We start from the raw sequence: 24,360 nt of genomic DNA, 5'->3' as shown, positions 1-24,360 counted from the left end.
CATTCTTTGAGCCTATTTTTCAAGGCAGCTGTTGTTCCATCTAATAGACATGCCATCCTGCCCATATGCAATAATTTGATAGTCAAAATATCATAGGACATTTATCAAATGCTTTGTTGACTTCAAGGTAAATTGCCTGCAATGTCTCCCACAAAATCCCAAGAAACAAAACAACAACAACAACAAAAATAAATAAATTTGGCAAAACATACTCTTGAGCAATCAAATATAATTATTACATTTTGAGATCAATCAGTCTATGCCTGCTCTAGCATCTTCCCAATATCAGTGTTAAAGGACTAATATGTAGCAGTCGCCATCCTCTTTTGCCTAACATTAACCATTAATTAGCAACATTAATTCATGTGTTACTTTTCCAATTTTGCACAATTTCTCATAAGGAATAGAAGTTTTAGCAGAGTATCAAGAATACCCCTCAATACAGTTAGATGCAATTCATCTGCTCTAGAGGCCTGAACCCATTCAATGTCAACACATATTTGCTGACTGAGTATGCTCGAGCTAGGATCCATTGACATCAATCTGATATCAGATGACTTTGCCCCAAAATTATTTTCAGAGGTCACACCGTGAATGTACCACTGCAATTTTACTGTCAGTTTTTGTGCCTTAGGTCTATGCCAAGGGAGGCATAATACAACCCATACATCTTATTTCATTTCCAACTCTATCAGGTCCTAGACTGGAGAGTAAAAAAAAATAATCCCAGAAGAGGGCAATGGCAGGCCATTTCTGTGTTGTTGCCAAGAAAATTATATCGATATATCCATGTAGTTGCCACAAATTACATTCGGCTCAAAAGAGTCTTTTAGAACTCACTTTTTTGTGTAGGTCACCTTCAAGATTACTATGCCCCAATGACATTGAGGTCAGTTTCACAGAGTTATAGTCTGCTAAGGGAAATAATAAAAGAGTTGAATATTTCCAAGAATTGTTTGAATAGGGACTACAGCTCTATGGATTAATCCATAGGCTTCTCAAATATTGTGCATGTTTGCAATGCAAAGTACTAAAGGACTGAATTTCTCCATGATGACTTGTACAGTAAGGGTTTAGAATTTGGGGTGGCTGTATGGAGGCACCTTGATTCATACAGTCCTTTATTGTTGTTGTTTTAAAGAAAAACCATTGTTATGAATTGGATTGTATGACCTGGAAATGGAATGTGCAATACTTTAATATCAAATGTGGTTGGATGAATCTGTACACCAATCTGCATGACCAGCTTGCCCCAGCATAAGTAAAGGCCAGTGGCTATATCATGAGGATATGCACAACATTGTCCTCTATACCCTAGACCAGGGCTTTTCAACTTTTTCACCCATTGTACCACTTTTAGGATATGGCAACATCTGAGTACCACCAGTCACCTAGCAAGGTGTCAAAAACTTGGTGACCAAAAAAAAAGGAAAAAAGTGATGAAGTACAGGTAGTCCTCGACTTACAACAGTTCACTTAGTGACTGTTTGAAGTTACAATGGCACTGAAAAAGTGCCCCCCAAGCCACAGCCAAGCAAGACACCTGCCTGCCCACCTGGCGGCACTCTTCTTCCTGTCCGAGGTTTTCATTGTTGTGAGCTTTTCTGTTGAGGATTGGCAGCAGGGGTGGGATGGGGGGGGTGTTTGTCTTTATTACCCCCATCTGCTGGGTGGTTGCAGCAGGTTTTGGTCACTTCACATGACCCTGGGACACTGTGACCATCATAAATATGAATCAGTTGCCAAGCATCTGAATGTAAATCACAAGACCCTGGAGATGCTGCAACATTCCATCTGATCGGTGCTTCTTCTGGGCTCAGCAGAAGTGCCAGGATCAGTGCTGCTGAGCTCGTGGACTTCAACTCCCAGAATTCCTAAACCAGCCATTCTGACTCTGGAATTCTGGGAGTTGAAGTCTTCAAGTCATCAAAGAGCCAAGGTTGCCTACCCCTGCCCTACACCATTGGGAAGACAACCTCTGTCTGTCTACCTTTCTTTGCTATGCATCAAAGGTAGTATTTCAGTGCTTTGGGCCAATTCAAGCACTGTTGTCCTTACAAGTTCACTGATGGAATGGTGAAACAATGAAGCAATCTTTTTTTTCTTCTTGTTGTTGCTCTCCTTCTAATTCAAAGTGAAGGAGAAGTACTAAAATTACAGTGTTTGTTTTCCAGTCCAGGAGGGCTAGCTAGAGAAGAATGGGACTCCTTCATCCAGGGACCACAGCAAACACAATCTACGCTGAACATGAGATCATCCCTGCAGCTGAAACAGAGAAGGAGGAGGAGGAGGCTGAATCCAGAAAGAAATGTCTTAAACCAGTTTTGTTTCCAAGCTGTTTAAATATGTAAATCCAGCAGCTAAGAGCTGCAATGCGGAAAAGTCTTCCAAAGATATAAACCAGATCTGGTCATTTTATGGACTACAGGTCATATTTGGCCCTTTGACTATCTCTCTCTGGCCCACAGGTCTTGGTGGCAGGGGGGGGCATCAGTGGGAGGGCAGGGGGCGGGGGGGTAGAGTGTGGGGGCAGGGGGAACAGGGGCAGGGCAGGGAACAGGGGCAGTGGCAGGAGTGGCTCTCCATAACAATCCCAGTGTCTCATGTGGCCCCTTGCCACCCCTAGTATAAACTACGGTAATTTATTATTAACCTTTAGAACTGCAGCAACTCACTGTATAAAAATAATTGTTTCTTACTGCTTTAATCCTTTTGATCTTTAAAAATTCATTTTCAAAACTTCAGAATCTAAAGCCTAGGATGGAAAAGGCAATATGGGTTCTATTGAGAACAGTTCTCAACTTTTCAGGTATAGTAGTGAATTCAGTAGCATGGTAGAAACATTTAAAGCCACTCAAGTCAACCACAGAGCTTTTAATTATTAGCATTAGGTTCCAATGCTACTTTCTCTTATGTGGATCTATTATGCCCATTTGTTAAAGAGGCTAATTTGGGTTTCTGCTCTTGTATTTTTCAGCACACGGTAAATGGTTATTCATCTTTGCTTGAAACCGTTGTGGAGTATAAATAGAATAGAAATAGCAGTAATACATTTTGAAAAGTTTTTCCAAAATATGGTGTTCTCATTTAACTTTTCCTTTAATCAGTGGTGGGATTCAAATATGTGAACAACTGGTTCTCTGTGTGGATGCCGCTTCTGGAAGTCCATTCTGGGTTTGAGCAACAAAAAATTAGCTACCGATTCTGCTGAAGTGGTGAGAACTGGCTGAATAGATTTTATTAGTTTTTGTAGGGTTAGGAATAGGATGGGGTCAGGGTTAGGGTTGGGATTTAGATTAGGATTAGGATTAGGGTTAGGGTTGGGGTTTTTCCAAATAACATTTTCAGTATTAAGCAAACAGCAAAATGTCTGGTTTCATGTGTTTAACAAACAATAATAGATATAGCTAATTATCATAAACAATATGTTAATTAATCACTCTAATTCTTTCAATCTTTCACAGTTCTAACTATTATTGAGAAATTTTAGTGGTTCAGACAAAACTGAATATCTTGCAGAATTTTGATTCTTGTATACCACTTATGGTTCCTGAAAGATACCGTAACAAAATACTGAGAAGTAATGCCAAGTATATGAATAAAAAAGATTTGTAAAACCTCCCATAATACTCAAAGGGTGATTGCATAACTATTAGCCTCCACCCTCACATTTCCTACTGGGATATTAATTAGCTCTTTTTCCCTTGTTTTTTGAGAACTGAGTACTTACCTTTCTGGAATTAGATTGAAATTATCCATCTATTTTATATATTCACAGAATTAACATTCATGACAGTTTTATGTAGTTTTTAAATTATGTTAAATTATAAATTATGTCAGTTGTGCCATTTTCAGAAAATATGGAATAAATACAAATCCAGGTGATGCCTGGAAAAACTTCTGTGGTTCTCAGCACTAGAAAGCATTTTATAGATGGAAAATGATAAGCAAACATAAATTGTTAATTTATTGTAATATAATAAGACTTTTTCAAGGAAAATGTAAAATTTAATCAAGAGAACATTTGGAACATTTTCTTCTTTTTTAAAACAAGTTTTATTGGTTTTTCAATTAAAATCTACATATTTAGAAAGCATCATGATGACTGGGTAATCAGAGATTCAGTAATAGAGTTTTCAGTACATAATTCAGGTTACATTATCAAAACATCCTTCTCAATTTCCCTTAACATTTCATACAACCAGTTTAAACTAATAAATTTCTAGAAATAGCATGGTCAGTTGAAAAATTCATCAATTCAATTTCATTGAGATATATCTATGTCCTGTTATTAAAGTTTACCTAATTTTAATTTTAATTATATTATTCAAATTTAGGCTTTAAAATCCCAAATAATATTCTCAACCCAAATTTCCCTTATTTCATTACAGTAAAAACTATAGCATCTAATATGTACACAGTGGCTGAGTAACTATGTTCTACCTAATAAACATCGTCTGTTTCATATCCTAATATATCACATGTTAGTGACAGGACCACAGCCTATGGTTATCAATCTGGAACTATTTATACACAACCAGATTCTGTTTTAAATTTTAGCTAATTCTTAATTCTTGAATAGAATAATCAAACGTCTTTTAACATCAAACGTGGGATCTATAAACCAAATTTCCATTATGTCAGTGCACAAATTATAATGTCTAAAATAAGCCTGATAAATACATAAACACATTCTAGTTCTATCTCATAAACATTTTCTATTTTAGATCCTGATAGATCACTGATTACTAAAAGGATAACCTTTAATGGTTCTCTAAGAACTCACTTTTTAAATCTAACTCTGGGTTTCTTTTTTTGCCAATCAGGTTTCCAGACCAAGGCCTTTGAATTGCCAGATAGGTCTCCCTTAGCTCCAATACATATTATTTGAATTGAAGGAGGCCATCTAGCCATCAGTGATCCACAAAAACCAAACCATTTGTAATCATTATGTTGTTGCCCTGTTAGTTCTAGTCTCTGTATTTGCTCTAAAAACTTTATCTTCAGTTCGGTCTGGATTCCTCTTTTGTCTGGGTTCATCTGCTTTAAATAGAGAGTCTTATCCAATTTTGTAATTATTGCTTGGCTATCCAGGCTTTCAGGAAACTGTCTTTGTTGATCTTCCACGTCCTCTATGTTAACATTACTATCTTGCACATTAAGTTTTCCCATAGTATGTTGTTGGTCTTTAAGGTTATTTGCCATAGTGATAGTTCCTTGTACTTTTAAAGTTGTTGGTTCTTTGGATAGTTGTTGCTTATATTCCTCTGTCTCAATAGTAATATCTTCCAATTTTATTATATTCTGAAGTGTAAATTCTTTAGTTGCAGTCTGGGTTTCAATTTGTGACTTAAGGTTGGCATGTAAATTATTAAATCTGGAGATAGACATCTCAGTGATTCTGTAGATTGTTTCAAGTATGAGGTTATAATCAAGCAAGGTTTGTGGCTGATCCTTCTCCATTTTGTAATAATTGTAAATAGTCCTTGGTGGAGGCTATTTTTCAAACAAAGATCAATAAGAGTCCACCTCCACAAGTCTAATCCAAATTCATCTCCAGCTGTTTCAGGTTTTTATCTTAATGCCAAGGTCAGTCCAAAATGTAAGCAAGCTTGTTTGCCAATAGTATTCACTAGAAATCCTCAGAGTACTTCAAAAGACAGTATCTTTTTATTTCTTTTTTGTCTCCGTTTTTAGACTAATAGGTAGAATAGTCCATTTCTGTAAATATAGGAACTTTGGGCCAAAAGTAGAAAGGCAGCAAGTCCAATAAATCAGTATAATTTAGTAGAAGGCTGTTTCTTTTCTCTCCCAATGTAGACAAAGGCCGCTCTTGAGGAGGGTGGGGGGGGAAATTCCTTCCCTCTCTCCTCGCAGGGGGAAGCAAATTCAAGAAGCTTTTGACAGGGAAAGTAGACAATTAGGAAAACAAGAAGGCAATTCTTACCCAGTTTTCAAGTGCTTTCAAGTGCTTTGTTGTGCTTTTGGCTTCGGCAGGAAACAGCTAAATGATGGGCCATGGGAGAGGCCGATCCTTTCTTCTTTGGTTCGGAGAGTAGTGTTGTGATTCAGGGTCAGCCTGTGGGTTTGGCAGTTGGGTCGGATGATTCAGAGGAGGAGGAGGAGGGGGGTGTTGGAGAGGTTGCTGAGGGGGTTGGAGAGCTTGCTGATGAGAGCCCTCAGCCAGGCCCCTCCCACCTGGTCACGACGCAGACCCAGCTGTGTGAGCCTGACAGCGTGGATGAAGATGACCCACAGCTGGCCCTGTTCAAGGACGCCCGATGCAGGAGGCAGTCAATCAGGAGTAAACAGAGGAAGGCAATGGGGCACCTCGGAAGGAGGCAGAGAGAAGCCACGCCCTGAACTGTATAAAAGGGGAATGCGTGTGAGGGCTGGTTTGCTGAAGGCAACCGCTTGAATAGCTCCTGTTTCATGGTTCGTGTCTTGTTCTGTTTGCTTTTGTGTCCATAAATTTGGCAGGCTTAGTTCCAGCCTCTTGCCTTCTTGTAAAAGGGGTTGTCCCTGCCTTTTCTGCAGGGCCGGTAGCAGGCTGGTACAGAACAAGTAGCTCCAAGCTGACAGGAGGGCCACCACCCTTCTACCGCCGACTGGAGAGACCTCTCCCCCACTCATCGCCCCTCCAGGTCAACTTTTGACCCCTTTACAGGGGCCTCCTGATGAAGAAATCCAGGCGACACGAGGAGCGAATCCAGCGCACGTCTGGGAGCACCAAAATTCCAGAACTGGAAGCCCATTTGGAACATTTTCCTTGGGTATTAGATTTGATTCACAGCACTTTGCAGCAGACAGAAAATTCAGGAAGAAGACTAAGGGCAAAATGCAAGAAATTTCCTTTTTTTTTCTTTCTTGGTTTAGTTTTGAAGAAAGGTGATAAGCAGTGTCTGATTGGAAATGCTTTAGTCCTTGGAACTTAGCTCTTTGCAATTCCATTCATAACATAAATTAAAATATTTAAAAGTAAATTAAAACAATAAATTGTATAGTTAAATGCAATAGAAACTATACTTTCATGGATCAATTTTTAGCAGTGTACAAAGTTAATTATCATACTTTTTATAAAGTAAAGTGAGTTTTACAAAAGTAAAAATGAATGCTGTATATGCTTTCATTTTCTCAAGTTCCAATTTTTCCATGAAAAAAAGCAAGGAAAGAGGGAAGGTGGATAATTGCTTTTACAGCTCTAAATAAGATCTGATGTACATCCCTAAGCTCTATCCAAAATGCTAGCAGCTGGTAAAGTAGCCCTGTTAAAAATGCAGTTTCAGGCATCTTGCAAATCACCATGTCAGAATCTTTTACCTTTGACAGTCATTGTATTACAGCACAGAAGTAACAGTCAGGCCTGGATATTCGAAAACAAGAAGAAAACATATGTGACTGCAAAGTGATTAGAATTATATGGCACGCACTTCAAATAATTAGAACAAAAACTTTGCTCTAATCCTGTTATTACTAAATGCAATCCATCAATGCACAGAATTAGAGTCTGAAATGACATTTTCAGAATAAACTAGCAGAAAATGAAAAAAAGGTGTACTTAGGCATGACTTGGAATATGAATAGAAGCCTGATGTTTTAGAGGACAATACCTGGATCCTCTCCCACTGATATCTCAGATTAGATATGATGGTTAAGACATCTGACTGCCTTTCCCCATTAATTATACATCCTTAAAGAAGCTGATATGCTTTATTTAGAAGTGTCTGTATGGAAAGAGGCAAATAATGTAAAACACACATACATAGATAGATACAAAAAGGAAGGAGCTTGTGCCACAATAGCACAATACTCATTTTGTAATTTACATGAATTTGTGCACAGGCATCTGCAGCAAATCTGGATGATGATCCAGAATGATGATGCCATATGGTGTCAAAATGACACGAATCTGTCCATACATCCTTGCACCCCAACAAATGATACAAAGATGTAAGTCACATTTTGTCATGCCATCAAGATATATGATGCATTAGTTCCTGCCCCTCAACCCCTTGTTTTCCTCTATAGACACCTGTGTTTTAGACATATAGCTTCTTGTAGGAATAGACTTTGTGCAATAGGTCAAAAAGCAACATATCCCTATTTCTTCCTCTCCTTAATGGATATTTTTAATAAGAGGAAACATGAAAGCAAAGTTAGGGAAACATGAAAATACAGATAGGCCTCAACAACTGAGCCCAAACTTTATGTTGCTAGGTGAAACTTGTGTTAAATGAATGTTGCCCCGTTTTATGACTTTTCTTGCCACAGTTATTAAGTGAATCACTGCCATTCTTTAGTCACACAGTTGTTAAGTGAATCTGGCTTGCCCATGGTCTTTGCTTGTCAGAAGGTCACAAAAGGGGATCACATGATCCTAGGATACAGCAGCCATCATAAATATGAGTCAGTTGCCAAGCATTTGAATTTTAATTACATGACCATGGAGATGCTGCAATGGTCATAAGTGTGAAAAACGGCCATACATCACTTTTTTCACTGCCATTGTAACTTTGAACAGTTGCTAAGTGAACTGTTTTAAGTTGAGGACTGCCTATATTCAAAATAGAAGATGATATTGTTTGGATTGCTCTTCCCCCTTGGTAAAAATTGTTAAATATATATGCTTTCTATCTTGCTATCAATTATAACTTCATTGCCCATTATAATAACCATTTTTTTCCCAGATGCTTCTCCAATTTCTTTTTTCATCTATAAGTCAGCTTCAACTTCCTACTCATGGGGGGAATATGGATAGTCCTCAAATTACGAATGTAATAGAGCCTGCCCATCCCACTCATAACTCGAGTACTCGTAGGGGTGAATCTCATATCTTGATGAGGTATCTCAGGGTGGGGAAGGCCATGGGGGGCCTAGTGATGGAACAGGTTCCCAAGGCCTCCCCAACCCACTAAAATACCCACTAAGATACCTCATACTTCCCCCTCCCTTCCTGCCAAGCTGGACTCACTTACCTTAAGAAGATCTGTCTCGTGTCTGCCGTGGTTTCTTCCCTTGAGGGACAGGAGAGTCAATGGAAGCTTCTGGATGCTGTAATATTGCGCGAGTTAAGGCACCCATTCGCTGCGTTTCCAAATGTCCCATAGGTGCTCAAACACTTTATATCTGAACAGAGACCTTGGGGAGACTGGGAACTCCATCTGTGCACAAATGGAACACTTGAAAACAGCAATTTGCTGTGTTTTCAAGCTCACCATTTGCTCACAGTTGGAGCTTCCAGTCTCCCCAAAGTTTCCATTCAGATAAACAGTGTTCTGGTGGTGGCAGAAAGGACTTGGTGGTGAGCAGGAGACAGGCACAGTGTTTGCACCAAAAATGAAAGTTTCTGGGGTCCATGATCTCACGAGAGTTCAGGCACCCATTCTCTGCAATAGAGAATGGGTGCCTGAACTCGCGTGATATTACAGCATCCAGGAGCATCCATTGATTCTCCTCTCCCTCAAAGGCAGAAACTGCAACAGAGACAAGACAGATTTTCTCAATCCGGGGTGGCAGGAAGGGAGGGTGAAGCAATTGTGGGGAGCGGGAGGGAATAAGGTGAATATTGCAGAGTCTCTGCAGTTGTTCATAAAGGCGAACAACTACTGTGGTGCTGCAACATTTGTAATTTTGGAATTTTCTTGTAAACACTAGGGGGAGCTTATCGTGTAACTTCAAACAAGCATTAAGTGAACGCTAGTAACCTGGGGATTACCTGTAATACATCCATAATCTGACACTACTTTTTGCAACAGCTATAGATACCCACTGTGATTTTATTGAGAGAAATTGTTTTGTCTGTAAGTTCTTTTTTTTTTTTTGCAATTCTGCAGTGCCCTTTTTGAGAAAAAGGGTGGCTTTCTCCCAAATAGACTATTTCTGATATTTTGCATAGAAAGTATTATCCAGTAATAACAGTGCCTCACTGGTTCTTTCCTTTTTACCAAATTGTAAGGCTTGATCAATCTTAGTTTGTTGTTGTTTTTTCTAACATCATGCTCTGTATGTGTTGGCCTTGTGGGGCAAACCAGAGAGAAATTGTGCTCAGACGAGCTATTTCTATTTTATTCTAAAGCCATATTGATGAATCTTGCAATAATAATAATAATAATAATAATAATAATAATAATAATAATAATAATAATAATAATAATAATAATAATAATAATAATAATAATAATAATAATAATACGTTGGAAGGGACCTTGGAGGTCATTTAGTCCAACCCCCTGCTCAGGCAGGAAACCCTATACCATTTCAGGCAAATGGCTGTCCAGTCTCTTCTTTATAACATCTAGTGTTGGAGCATTCACCACTTCTGGAGGCAGGTTGTTCCACTGGTTAATTGTTCTAACTGTCAGGAAGTTTCTCCTTAGTTCTAGGTTGCTTCTCTCCTTGACTAGTTTCCATCCGTTGCTTCTTGTCCTGCCTTCGGGTGCTTTGGCTAATAGCTTGGCTCCCTCTTCTTTGTGGCATGAAAGTATGAAAGCATGAAAGTATGAAAGTATCATTCTCCTTCCCTGCCCCTGGTCTCCTTTACAAGCCCAAGAAACTATGTCTCTTCTGAGCCTATTTTTCTGTCCACTATTCAGCTACAGGCTATTTCTTTGCCCATTCTGCCAAGGTCTTTTTCACATACCATTATATTATGATGTTACTGCTTTTGAAAATGGCACAGCTGCACACATCCTAAGCAAGATGTCTCAGTATTTCATATAGCACCAAAACTGAAGGAGTTTCATTGGTTGATGGTTCATTTCTGGGTGCACTTCAAGATGTTGGGTATCACCTTTAAATTCTTTTATAGATTGTGGCCTGGATATCTTTGAAACTACCTGCTCCAAGGTCTGCTCCAAAATGTGCCTACAGAAAGCATTTGGGGGAATGCTGTAGGCACAACTTGAAGCAAGTAGTCCCCACTCAAAAGGTGTGATGAGAGGGACTGAGAAGGAAGCAACTTCTGCTGGGACTCCCTTCCTGGGAAATACCCTCCCATCAGATATAAAAACTTTACCCTTACTCTAATAGTTAGGAAGCTTTTTAAAAATGACTTTATAAATGTGCATTTGGGGACCAAAGGGAGAATAAGTAATGTATTTTTTTTTATTTTCAGTGACATGCACTTTTATCCTTGTGACCTTGTGGTTTTCTTCATGTCTATACATACTGCCTTGATCTATTACCTTGATCTACTTTCTCTGAAAATATTGGGAGGAAAAAAAACCCCACTCTTATTGCCCAGAGGAGACTTTTCTTGAACTGGATGCTCCTTAAGTTGTGTTAACTTTCCCCACAGAATCAATTTGCAAGCTGCTCTACCACATGTCATATTATATGTCGGCAATCTGCTACCTCTCAGTGGCCCACTTGGAGACATAATTTTTGCAAGTGAACTTCTCAGTTTGGAAAGTGAAGAACAAAGATTCAGCCCAGGGAGGAAAAGACAGATGAAGGGAGGATTCTGACCTGGAACTGGATACCCAACCTTTCAGAATGGCATTAACAGAGCGTGGAAAGTATGGGTGGATGAGCGTGTGAATTCCACAGAAGTGAGGTTCTCTGCTGGTACACCTTCTGTGACAGCCTGTTTTGAAACTAGGTGTGATGTATGCTGCAGGAATTCCTGATTCTGTAGATGGGAGTTGTCAACTGCAGTCAATACTCTATTGCAGCTTCGCTTCAACTTCTTGTAAGAATACAGACTCTCAGACTGAATCAGATGTTGCTGACTTCTTGTAACCAGGAGCCCAGTTAAAGTTTGATTTATAGTTTTATAAGCAAGTGCAACCATAAATGGATTTCCTGATTTACAGCTAGCTGGTGTACTTTCTCCTGGAACATCATTTCTTCTAAGCACTTTCCGAAAGCGAAGATGGAGGGAAAGAGCTTATAACCAGGTTACACAATTACTGGTCATGGGGACAAAAGCTCAATTAATTAACTTGCAGCCCAAATTGTTTGTCACATTACATCGGAAATTGCATGTTTCTCCCCCTAAAGATTATGATGGTAGTCCAGATTTTTTTCCCCTCAATATCGACGATATCTTGTTTCTCCAGCTAGGAGGTAAGGAATTCCCAGGCTGAACAATTGATTTGCTTATTGACTGGCTCAGAAGTCAATTTCTGTAAATCCTCTGCTTTGAGTTTTTTCTACCTTTCTAAGAGAAAAGTGCCCACTCTTTGAAGATGCTCTGAAGCTGATATTGCTAGCAGTCTTATTTAACATCTACGCTACAGTCAGAGGGCTACAAGAGAGTATACCAGTACGTTGAGGCTGGTGGCTCAAAATCTGATATAGAATGAAATGAACTTGATGGACAAAGTCAGACTGGTGAGATCCTGGGTGAACTAGTCATAATGGAAAAGTTCTCTTGAAATTTGTTTATATATTGATGAGAGCTGAAAAGCTCAGCAGTGTTGTGCTTCTGTGTCTCCTTTTGAGACTAGTGAACAAGGATCCAGCTGACTTCTGAATCATTAATGGGGGAGCCGCTAAAAGGAAGAAGCCGCACACTGCAGGGGGGGGAATCTATTTTGACTAATCAGAATATTTCACACTCCATTATTCAGAGAAAAATAAAGGACTTGGCTAAGACCCCAAATATAGGACAGGCTGCCTGGGGAAGGAAACGAAGAAACCTACCTCCAGTTTTTTTCCCAGTACCTACATCCCAGGGGTTTGCAGCCAGCAGGGCAGATCTCAATTACTATTATAGCCACAATAGATTCTGAGCTTCAAGCAATTTCATGGACTTGGACTTTGCTGTCAAATACAACCTGGCACTCAAGGCATTACTGGTACCAATTTTAGGAGAAATAATTGATGGCTAAGGGACGTGGTGGCTCAGTGGGTTAGGACGCTGAGCTTGTCGATCGGAAGGTCGGCAGTTTGGCGGGTCGAATCCCGAGTGCCGCGTAACAGAGTGAGCGCCTGTTACTCGTCCCAGCTTCTGCCAACCTAGCAGTTCGAAAGCACGTAAAAATGCAAGTAGAAAAATAGGGACCACTACGGTGGGAAGGTAACAGCGTTCCGTGCGCCTTTGGCGTCTAGTCATGCCGGCCACATGACCACGGAGACGTCTTCGGACAAGCGCTGGCTCTTCGGCTTTGAAACGGAGATGAGCACCGGCCCCTAGAGTTGGAAACGACTAGCACGCATGTGCGGGGGAACCTTTACCTTTACCTTAATTGATGGCTGCCTGCTTGCCTCAGATCCAATAACCTATAGCAATTGGCTTCTTGTGATGAGGGTTCAGGATCAGCCCAAATGGCTTCATTTCTAGCTACGGTAGGTGAACTTTCAGCCTGCCCATTAATAATCTGGCTTTTGTTCACAAACCACTCTCCGGCTAAAGGATATGTGGCTTTCTCTTCCCCAGAATACCAAGCTCACTGTGTGAAGTGCCAAACTGCAGCTACACTACTCTGAAGGAAGCAAATCTTGACCTACTTAGCAAGCACTAGGATTTTTTTAAGATGCATATAGCTATACAACTCAACTGCAGGCAGGACATTTTGGTGCTCTAGGCAAAGTCATATTCTGGTGTCCTCTAGGATTATATTTAACCTGGAACCCAGAATGTGATGTTAACATTTTTCTGAGTTTAGTTTTAGTCCCCATCCATCCATCCATCCATCTGCTTGGTGTTTTTTTTATGCAACTCTTAATTTTAATTGTTTATATATTTATCTTTTTACCATTTGTAAGCTGCTCAGAGTTGCTTTATCGGTCAGATGGGCAGCATATAAATTTAATAACACATTTTTTTTAAAAGCATGGATAACATGATAGTCAGACAACTCGTTTGCTCAGGACCTTCCTGTCAGATCTTTGTCTTGCTTTAATAACATAATCAGCTTCTTGATGTCCATTGCTTTAATAATAATTTCTTTTGGGGAACTAGTGGGCGTGCTATTCTCTACCACTCAGTTGACCTTTTGGATAAGCATTTTGAAAAATTGTGGAAAGAAAAAATTCTAAAGCAATGAGGAAAGTTTATCAGATTTTATATTTATATTGTATATTTGGAAATCTTTTCAATTTTGGCATCCCCTAAAGTTCAGTGCAATAGGCCTAAAATTGGTGTGTAGGCCTAAAATTGGTCCTGCTGCAGGATATATATGTACATTTGCCACAAACAAGTGACCAATAATCAAGTAACAAACAACACTTTATTTTTTTTTCTTCTAAGATCACAATAGACTTAGAAAGCTTTGTAACTGTCACTGTTCATTTCTAAGAACATGCTTGGGAGGGTACCTTAATTCCAGCAAGATCACACCACATAGTTGTCCATCTTTGCAGGTGATGCAGATATTCAGATTTGGAGGGCTAGATACTGTATATAGAAACGTTTCCACTGACACTCAGATTTGGACATTGTAAACTTACATGTAATAGTGGCTACTGTATCAAGATTAACACTTATGGGATCAGGGAGTCAATTCCCACATCTGTCCTTTTTTTAATTAATAAGGGCAATAAAAACAACATAACTCTCTGTATAGGGAGCAGTGAAGCAGGACATGTTTCACTAGGTCACCTTCCCTGCTGAGACAAGGGTACAAAGTTACTGTTAAATGGATTTACTTTTCACTATACCCCTCATCTTATGTTCACTAACATTCAGAACTAGAGAGGGTAAATGTTGGTCTCTTTTCCATAGGGAAAAGATGGAAAAGGTAAAGGTTCCCCCGCACATGCGTGCTTGTCATTTCCAACTCTAGGGGCCGGTGCTCATCTCCGTTTCAAAGCCAAAGAGCCAGCGTTTGTCCGAGGATGTCTCCGTGGTCATGTGGCCGGCATGACTAGACGCCAAAGGCGCACGGAACATTGTTACCTTCCCACCGTAGTGGTCCCTATTTTTCTACTTGCATTTTTACGTGCTTTTGAACTGCTAGGTTGGCAGAAGCTGAGACGAGTAACAGTAACTGTTACGCGGCACTCGGGATTCAACCCGCCAAACTGCCGACCTTCTGATCGACAAGCTCAGTGTCCTAACCCACTAAGCCACTGCGTCCCTAAGGGAAAAGATGAGGGGGGAGCAAATATTTATTTTAAACTAAAGGAGGGGTAGATGGGAAAAGATAGGTCATGAGGTGACATCTGGGACAGTTATTCCTCTTAAGTGATGCCATTCTCTCCTTTTTGTGGGAAACTGATAGCTTAGTAGAATTGTTTTGTCAGTTGGACAAAGCAAACCAAACTGTGGTCCATGTTCTGCTTTCTAAAATGAATAGTTCATCAGCTTGAATGGGATTGCTCACCAGCCTTTCTCTATTTTCAAATATGTGTAAAGTTGTCAGCATTCACATGCTGAGAAGTATTCAGTTTAATTTATTATGAGAAGTACAGATGTGTGTGTATGTGTGTGTAAACACACACACACATACAGAGAGAGAGAGAGAGAGAGAGAGGGAGAAGCAAACAAATGGAGCCCTGTGTTTTAAGAACATTCATTATTTTATTATCGATTTATCATAACACTATAAAAAATTTATTAGTCCAAGATAATAAACAGTTAGTATCATTCAAAAGAAGCAGGTGGTATTGGATAATCCCTATGAAATTATTTCCACTGGGTGACAAAGAGCTGGAAGTAATTGCACAACTGAACAATGGTACACTGATTAAAAATGGTGTGAGGAAGAGAAGGAGGAGGAGCAGTGGTAAGATGGAGAATTCAGAGAAACAAAAGTAGTAGTAAAAAGAAAAAGATTATGCCTAGTTTCAAATTATTAATTTCTCACATGTTAAGCAGTTATTAAAATGCCGTGCTCCTGGATCTCTACTGGATCTCAGTTACTGCAGCAAAACTTAGGGAGCCAAACTTAAGAATAATGGAAGGAAGGACGTGTTTTATATTTATATAAAAAGCCTTGACAAATACTTAAACATATATATATATATATATATATATATATATATATATATATATATATATATATATATATATGTTTAAGTATTTGTCAAGGCTTTTTGAATGGACCTTGCTAATTAACTCCCAAATCTTAGCCTCCCAAATTCTTTATTAGCAATTTGAATAATTTGCATATATATATATATATATATATATATATATATATATATATATATATATATATATATATATATATATATATATATATATATATATATATATATATATATATATATATATATATATATATTGTATTCATGGTACACTTGTAACCAGTTAAAGCTCCACTGGTTTCAGAGAACTTGCTTTCTTGCAGGGAGATAAAGTTCAATGTTCTGGTGTGTTAAACCCTAGGAAAGTTCCTTCTGAGTTAGACAGTCCATTCAGCAGCCCATGATAAAACAGCTATGAAGGACAGTAATCAGAGACTGGAAAAGAAGAGTCAGAAAGGGAAGTAAAGCATAGCAGAGTAACTGGACAGCACAGTTAGAAATTATATTTTGTCGTGGAGTAAGAAATCCTAGGTAGAGGACATGCAATGGATTGGAAGTGAGTAGAATATGCTTCCCCCCCATCTTCTCCAAGTAGTGGTTGGGGGCCCACACTTGCAACAGGAAAACTGGTCACTGCAGTTCAGCCCTGAGTCTATGTATGTGTTTATATATGTCTGGTATCATATATTAAGCTGCATATTAATTTTAAAAGAATGCATCACAGTGTTATGTGTGATTAGATTCCTTTCTTTCACAGAAAGCTTGCCAGAGTCATTTGTTGAAACGGCTTCGTAGGCAAAGGACGTACGAAGGTGCACTGAAAAGTACCACCTCTTATTTTGGAGATAAAACCTTCTCTATATACTTAAATAAGAACGAGCAATCTGTGAAAACAGAAAGGCAAAAAGATCCAGTTGCATCCCTGATGACCAGAGCCAGAGAAAGGAAAGAAATTAAATGGAGAAGATCATACCAAAAGAGATGATAAATGAAATCTTTGGCCTTGAAAGAAACAAGAAAAGAGAATATTCTTTCTAACCATCAGTTTTCCTTAGAAGGGGCAGGGTACAAAAAGCCATTCTTGAATTTATTTTTTCCTCTCCAGGGACTGCTTGTTGGCTTGGGCTGCTTCTTGCTAATAAATACATACAAACATACATACATACATTAAACCAAACTAAAAAAAGTGCAAGAAGTGCAAGAAAAACAATTAGCAAATAAAAGACAACAAAGGCAGTAAACAAAGGCAGCTACTAAATTTCATCACACTGAGCAAAAGCTAATATACTAACTCTTCACCCTCTTTTAAAGTTAATAATAACAACAACAAACCTTTTCTCCCCATTGCCTCTATTTTATCTATACACAATCCTGAAATCATCTTTTCAATCCATATTCAGCAAAATGTTCATTGGGAGTTACTGTACCAAAAATGTCAAATGGTTTATATCTGGCCCAAATAATCCACCTTTATATTCCTTCTTTTTGCTCTGCATAGTCTTGACCTATAAATCCTTCCTATGGCATTGTGGAATTTGATATATCATCACTCTGGTATTTAAAAGAAGTCTTCAAAGCTTTCACCAGCCTACATTTTAAATCCCATTAAGAAGCATCATCACAGCTGTTCCAGATCCAGATCCTTTTCTTGATTTGTCTTTTTGTAGTGTATGCTCTTAAAGCACAGCAGGGGGCTGGACAGCTCCAGGCTATAACCACTTTTGGCGGGAAAACCTGAATAGAGCAAGTCGTTGACAGCCCCAGGGCATGGTCAGCTCTGGCGGGAAGCCAGGGTTTAAATCCATTGGCCACCTGCACTGGCGGGAAGCCCAGGTTTGAATCTATTGGTCGCGATTCACCTGGGCAGGTATAAAGAGACGCCAGGTAAACCCTTTGCTCCAGCTTCATTCCTGATCCAATAAAGAAGTTACTACCCAGCTCCAGTGTCCGTCTCTCTGTGTGACCACGCGACTTTGTACTTTTGTATCTCTTTTTTTGTAATCTCAATTTTGTTATCTTCCATGGTTTCAAAGTCAGTTAGAATTTTTTTCAATTTTTTTCTCATTGTCTTCTAAAAGTTAATCCATCAAAATCTATATCCCTTCTGAGATATTTGGTATTAATATTTTGGCCCATATAAAAATAAGAAAAAGTTATAATGCTTAGCCATTTTTATAGTTTTCTGCCTTGCCTTTTGGTTCTTAATATCCATTTTCAATTTTCATTAAGTCTCAGTTCTTAATATGGATTTAGTTCTGTTTCAGTTGTTTGCCACAAGTATATATTACTTAATTATATACTTGTTTTTTAAGCCTCACAGCAAAATAACCAGTATTCCAAATCTCTCTGCTCTCTCCTCTTAAAGCTTTTTAAAATCAAAATCCTTTTTTCCCAATTATATATATTATTTTAAATTTTTGAGACTGCATTTAAAATGTCTTAAATTCAAAGAAGATAAAATTCACCAGGTATTAAACTAAGGTTGCTGTTTTGAAGGTCTCTCGTATTCATAAAGTAATTAAATTGAACATTTCCTAAAATGATTGGAAACTGAGCTTGATTGTCTTTGTGCCCTTATGAAAGGCTCTACCATTGCTAAGAGCAGGGGTCTTCAAACTTGGCCCTTTTATGACTTGTGGACTTCAACTCCCAGAATTCCTCAGCCAGACATGCTGGCTGAGGAATTCTGGGAGTTGAAGTCCACAAGTCATAATAGGGCCAAGTTTGAAGACCCCTGGCTAAGAGCAAAGATGTCTTCTTGCTCAGCTCCTGGCACTTAGACCCACCAGAGATCACTATTTTACAGTCTCCTTGTGAGGAGCTGTCATTTACAGCACTTGTGGGTGATCTCCCAATCTCTTCTCATGAGAAATTTAAAGGAACAGTCTACTCACTGGTGTTTCATTCTACACAACAATTGTCATCTCCACTAGTTCACAGTGATGTCTTCAGTCAGCCATGACTTGCACCAGAAGCTGCTTATGACTGAGCTACTCAAGAGTAATGGCAACAGATCAGGCAAAAAGTGAGGATGCTAGCCATATGATTTAAGCTCCAAGAAGCACTACAGGTCTATGGATATGACTTAAACAAGGGGTCTTCAAACTTGGCTCTTTTGTGACTTGTGGACTTCAACTCCCAGAATTCCTCAGCCAGGCACGCTGGCTGAGGAATTCTGGGAGTTGAAGTCCACAAGTCATAAAAGGGCCAAGTTTGAAGACCCCTGACTTAAACAGATTGATGTAGATATTTGTGAAATCATATCATTCTGGGGGATGGGAGGAGTTATCACTCTATCTTCTTAAAGATAAGAGAATACATTGGAAAGATAATGAATGTCATTTAAAATATTAACAGTACTTATTAGTGGCAAGAGGACTGAAAAAGGATGAAACAACATATTTTTTCCAACTAAAATCCTGTGATGATTATGTCAAGATTTAAATTTTGCAGTGCCCTGTGCGTACTCTCAAGTAGGAAAGAGTCAAGCAATTGAAGGATTAATTTTGCAAGATTCCTTTAAAAGGACTTAAGGCAACCCATTTCAAGCTGTAAAATGGCTTGCTAATATTAAATAGAAAATAACCTACTATCTAAATGGTGCAGTAACATCCAGGTTGGAAGGCAAACAACAACAACAGCAACAAAAAACCTTTCAGAAAACCTACCTGCTATATAAATCAGAGCTTTGCACATACAGATTCCTCTCAACAGAGCTAGAGGAAAATGACATCAATTATTTGTAGACAAGATTCTCTAGTTCAGCCATCAAAGGGCAACATAAATATCTCACTCATACACAGAGGGGGCCAGCATGTTAGTGGAAGAAAATGGCATAATTCACTGTGCTCAGTAAATAATAGGATACTGAGACCAGAGCTGTTGCTAGTTTTCTACCAAAGTCGAGCTAACCATAGACATTTAGAAACTTAGACTGTTATATTTTTATTCTCTCCATGTCATAAGACTTCTTATTTTTTTACGCAGTGCACCATAGGTTTCTCATCAGAAACTTTCTATCACAATAAATTTTGTATAAAAATGAAACAGATCATGTAGGAGTTTTGTTGTCACCGATACAAGGAACCCCACATCACGCATTAAATAAATATTAAATTCCTCTTTTTGGAGGAAGAAAACCATCACCTGTCAAATTCAAAGGTTTTTTCCCCAATCCCTATCACTTCTTAGTATATTTTTTATAGTGTGGAATCTGGAAATAAAGACATGCCAATCTCTTCTAACTTAGATTCATTTTCATCTGTCATTGCCAATATTGTGCAGGTAGCTGTATTTCTTTTGTTAATAAGAACCAAACTTTATTATTTCTTACAAAAATTAATTTTTCATAGTACAAGACTAATATTCTAAAAACCAAGACATATACCATTTCTTTCCATTTTACTTTTTCCAGCAATGAGTACAATGTTTTTGCATCTACAAAAAGAAAGGTAAGCCCTAAGGTTAGTTTAGGAGACCATTTTTATATATTTTTTCCATGCACAAATAAATATGTGAGAAAGGTAATATAACACACACACACCTACATTTACTGATGAAAGTGGTACTTCCATACTATACAAGATGATGTTGATCTACTCAATACAAATACAATAACATGGTGGCAGTTCGCACTGAAATTGAATGGCAATTGATTTAGTTGGACATAGATTAATCCCACCCTGTGAATATGGTATTTATGCACATGATAGTGTGTGTTGCTTGGGGAGGAGAGGAAATGTAATATAATCTATTACATTTTCAGTAATGTGGATAAAATGGGGATTTCAACCTACAGAGAAGGTTCGTGTGACATCCCCCTTTCACACACGGAAAGCATGGTTATGATGATTGTAAGGTATAACAATGACCAGCCCTTCCCCACTTAAGCAATCTAGATTATCCGCCACAATTAAAATTTCTATGAATGTTCATTACTTATCCAGAGGCTGCCAATTATGGCTGTAAATCATGACAGTCAGGAAGTGGGTCATCATGAGGCTGGTCCAATTTTACAACCTTTTTTGCAGTGGTTGTTAAGCAAATCAACATGGTCTTTGAGTGAATCTGTGGTCATTGGATGAATGCTGCAGAACCATGATTTGCTGTGAGGCATTTTTGTCAAAAACCAGAAGTAAACATAAATTGTGCTCATGTGATGGCAAGATGCTGCAAAGGGCCATAAATGCTGGCTGGTTGTTAAGCACCCGAAATGTTATCATGTGTACAGGAAGGATGGCCATCAGAACTCCATAACCAGGTCATAAGTAGCTTTTTTTAGGGGGCAGGGCATCCTAACTTCTAATGGCTGCTAAGCAACCATTCATAAGCCAAGGACTATCTGTATCTCATACTATTCCTCGGCATTTGTTCAAACAAAGAGGAGTTGTATTATCACAATTTGTTACATCAATAGGGACACCCTGCAGAAGAAACCTGGGCACTAACAATATGAGATTTTCATGGTTCCTTGGTAATGCACATTGGAAAGGACAATGCTTGGATATTAGTATATGTTTAGTCAGGCTACTCAGATAACATCTCTTCTTTCACTTGCTTTTTCTTCAGATCTGAATATGTACTGCCTACAGTATGGTGCAAATTATGAGCAATCAAACTGGTCACATAAAAGTTTGCAAATGACCACATCCCTGCTGGACAAGGAAATGAAACATTTCAGAAAGCAGCAGTAGCAGACTTCTTTAAAATAAACACACAAAAATTGATTATTTTCCTTCATACAAAGAAAGGAAAACTTCATTTGTTTTCAGCCTTTTGTTCCTTAGGAAGAAAAATTGTGTTGAATTATACAGGTGCAGAAATATTACATGCCCGTATGTTATTGTTGTTTTTCCCCCTTTCACCAAGACTTCTTTCTATGCTGATCTGGACAAATGCTATTTCAGTTGCCCCAGTTCAAAACCCATTTTCAACAGAAATTATTTATTCATGAAATGTATATGCCACCTCCCCTTCATGGATTACTGCCTTGTCGTGGCGAAGGGGCTTGCGTAATTCAATGAAGCTATGAGCTATGCCGTGCAGGGCCACCCAAGACGGACAGGTCATAGCAGAGAGTTCTGACAAAACGTGATCCACTGGAGAAGGAAATGGCAAACCACTCCAGTATCTTTGCCATGAAAACCCTATGGACAGTACCAAAAGGCAAAACGATATGACGCTGGAAGATGAGCCCCTCAGGTCGGAAGGCGTCCAATATGCTACTGGGGAAGAGCAGAGGGCTAGTACTAGTAGCGCCAGAAAGAATGAAGCGACTGGGCCAAAGCCGAAAGGACGCTCAGCTGTGGATATGTCTGGTGGTGAAAGGAAAGTCCGATGCTGTAAAGATTTTTTCTCCATAGGAACCTGGAATGTAAGATCCATGAATCAAGGAAAACTGGACGTGGTCAAACAAGAGATGACAAGACTGAACATTGACATCTTAGGTATCAGCGAACTAAAATGGACAGGAATGGGTGAATTTAATTCAGATGACCATCAGGTATACTACTGTGGGCAAGAATCCTTCAGAAGAAATGGAGTAGCCTTCATAGTCAATAAAAGAGTAGGAAAAGCAATACTGGGATACAATCCTCAAAATGACAGAATGATCTCAGTTCGAATCCAAGGCAAACCATTCAATATCACAGTAGTCCAGGTCTATGCCCCAACCACCAGTGCTGAAGAGGATGAAATTGACCAGTTCTATGAAGCACTACAGCACCTTACAGAACTAACACCAAAAAATGATGTTCTTATCATCATGGGGGATTGGAATGCTAAAGTAGGAAGCCAAAAGATAACTGGAATAACAGGCAAGTTTGGCCTTGGAGTACAAAATGAAGCAGGGCACAGGCTGATAGAATTTTGTCAAGAGAATACGATGGTCATAGCAAACACTCTTTTCCAACAACCCAAGAGACGGCTCTACACATGGACATCACCAGATGGTCAACACAGAAATCAGATTGACTATATGCTCTGCAGCCAAAGATGGAGAAGCTCTATACAGTCAGTAAAAACAAGACCAGGAGCTGACTGTGGCTCAGACCATGAGCTTCTCCTTGCAAAGTTTAGGCTTAAACTGAAGAAAGTAGGGAAAAGCACTAGGCCACTCAGGTATGAATTAAATCATATCCCTGTTGAATATACAGTAGAGGTGACAATTAGATTTAAGGAATTAGATCTGATAGACAGAGTGCCTGAAGAACTATGGACAGACGTTCGCGACATTGTACAAGAGGTAGCAACCAAAACCATCCCAAAGAAAAAGAAATGCAAGAAAGCAAAATGGCTGTCTGAGGAAGCTTTGCAAATAGCTGAGGAAAGGAGGGAAGCGAAAGGCAAGGGAGAAAAAGAAAGATACGCCCAATTGAATGCAGAATTCCAGAGAATAGCTAGAAGAGATAAGAATGCCTTCTTAAATGAACAGTGCAAAGAAATAGAAGAAAATAATAGAATAGGGAGGACCAGAGATCTTTTCAAGAAAATTGGAGAAATGAAGGGAACGTTTAATGCAAAAATGGGCATGATAAAGGACCAAAATGGCAGGGACCTAACAGAGGCAGAAGAGATTAAGAAGAGGTGGCAAAATTACACAGAAGAACTATACAAGAATGAGCTTAATGTCCCTGATAATCACAATGAGGTGGTCACTGACCTCGAGCCAGACATCCTAGAATGTGAAGTGAAGTGGGCCTTAGAAAAGCTGAGCAACAACAAAGCTAGTGGAAGTGACAGTATTCCAGCTGAGCTATTCAAAATCTTAAAAGACAATGCAGTAAAAGTGCTACACTCAATTTGCCAGCAAATTTGGAAAACTCAACAATGGCCACAGGATTGGAAAAGATCAGTTTACATTCCAATTCCAAAGAAAGGCAGTGCCAAAGAATGTTCAAACTATCGCACCATTGCACTCATTTCTCATGCTAGTAAAGTCATGCTTAAAATCCTACAAGCTAGACTTCAGCAGTATGTGGATCGAGAACTACCAGAAGTGCAGGCAGGATTTCGAAGAGGCAGAGGAACTAGAGATCAAATTGCCAACATACGCTGGATCATGGAGAAAGCTAGGGAGTTCCAGAAAAACATCTACTTCTGCTTCATTGACTATGCTAAAGCCTTTGATTGTGTGGATCATAACAAACTGTGGCAAGTTCTTAAAGAGATGGGAGTACCAGACCATCTTATTTGTCTCTTGAGAAACCTATATGCGGGTCAAGAAGCAACAGTGAGAACTGGACACGGAACCACTGATTGGTTCAAAATTGGGAAAGGAGTCCGGCAAGGCTGTATACTGTCGCCCGGCCTATTTAACTTATATGCAGAGCACATCATGAGAAAGGCAGGGCTAGATGAATCAAAAGTTGGAATTAAGATTGCCGGAAGAAATATCAACAACCTAAGATACGCAGATGATACCACTCTAATGGCAGAAAGTGAAGA

The sequence above is a fragment of the Vipera berus genome, assembly GCF_964194415.1.
Source record: "Vipera berus genome assembly, chromosome: 1".
NCBI classification, from domain to species: Eukaryota; Metazoa; Chordata; class Lepidosauria; order Squamata; family Viperidae; genus Vipera; species Vipera berus.
This window is presented reverse-complemented; position numbering follows the sequence as displayed.